Source organism: Capricornis sumatraensis, chromosome 5 (assembly GCF_032405125.1).
Source record: "Capricornis sumatraensis isolate serow.1 chromosome 5, serow.2, whole genome shotgun sequence".
Classification (NCBI taxonomy): domain Eukaryota; kingdom Metazoa; phylum Chordata; class Mammalia; order Artiodactyla; family Bovidae; genus Capricornis; species Capricornis sumatraensis.
This window is the reverse complement of record NC_091073.1, coordinates 90,213,955-90,215,611: the sequence shown is the minus strand read 5'-3', so window position 1 is coordinate 90,215,611 and position 1,657 is coordinate 90,213,955.

Sequence of the window (1,657 nt, the reverse complement as noted above, 5' to 3'; positions counted from 1 at the left end):
AACATTTTAATATACACTCCACAGCAGTAAGGCCTCAATTTTCACCACCTATAAACTGTGAACCCACATTCGGATTTTTCTTATGCCACCAACTGTTACATGAATTTTGTACAACAAAGATTTTGAATGTGTATAATACCAAAAATGCTCATATACCCCTTGATGTAAATGTCACAAAGAATTATTAATAGTTGGCCACATTTTTTTTTTGATGAGGTAGTTCCATGTTTGGCCCATTATATAGATCTCAGATATTAACAGGTTCTACTCATTACTAAATAATTGCACAAAATTTTGGTTTACTTCTTTATACATGCTTCAAAATATTCAATGTTTGAGCTTAAAATTTGTCAAAATGTTTTTCTGAGTGATTTGGTTAAGTAGTGGAATTCACACACTGAAAGGGACTAGCTATAGCAGCTGGAAACAGGGATGTTCCTGACTCTGACAAAAACTTTCTCTTAAAATAAGGCTGTACATAAGGCTTTTTCCTTGAACCAATTCCTATAAAACAGTGAGTTTAGAAAAGTCATTATGTATAAGATTAAACAATACCACTGAGCATCCCCAGGCAACATGCTAATAAGCTAATTGAATACTACATTATATATTATTTCTTTAGAGTTTATAAAATCTCCATGAAAATACTGAGTATCATGAAATCATGAGTACCCACAAATGAACCTAACTTTGTTTCACTGGCTGTCCAGTTATAAAATTAGACTGCAGCAGCTCAGAACTGTGGAATCTCGAAGCTGGAAGAGACCTTGAAAATCCCCTATCTAATCCATACCCTTTTGGGTAGCATTGCATAGATTTTACAGTTTTCTATATAAGTTCTAAGAGGCTCATAAGTGGTTTTGATTAAAACATAAATCTGATGGGCCCAGTACATTTCAATATAAAATAAATATGACATAATAAGTATTTCTAAAGTTTTAAGGATTTTTCTACCGACAAGACTCAATATTATACCTTAAATAAAACTTTCACTATGCAAAATTTCTAGTTTAAATAGCACCTATAGAATAAAACTTTCAGGATTGCTTACAGACATCCTGAAGCTGGCATCACCCTGGTTTAATAAGGGCCAGAGTGATTAAAGAAGTGAATTAACTGGCATACCAACATGTGGTAAAAGGAAAAAGAGAACTGAATTTTAAGCTCCAATCCAAGGGGTCTCTCTACTTTAGTTTGGCCATAGTGCCTCAAGTCAAAACAACTATAATGATTATTTCCGTTTGTCTGCTGTAATTAGACTTCTTTCATGTCCCTTAGACTGAAGGAAAAGCCAGGGGGATGTTCTAGAAAAATACATTTGCATTTCAAATTTACATAAAAATGTCTTTTCCTTATTTTTGTATCACAAATTCCAAGCATTATTAAAGACATAACAGATTACGCAGCATTCTGTGTCCTGGGCCTCTGTCCTTTTGAGATTATGAAAATTGGAAGTTAGTTGGAATTAAGAAATTTTCATTATTAAGTGTGTAAAGTATAAATACAAGTAATTTTTTAAAAACTTTATTTTAACACCTAATACAATTCCAATTTTAAGGATTACTTGCACAAAAAAATAAACACATTTGGTATAAAAATGTTATCACTTTAACACCCTTTCCCCTCAGCCCTCCCACCCCCACCCTCATGAACTGCA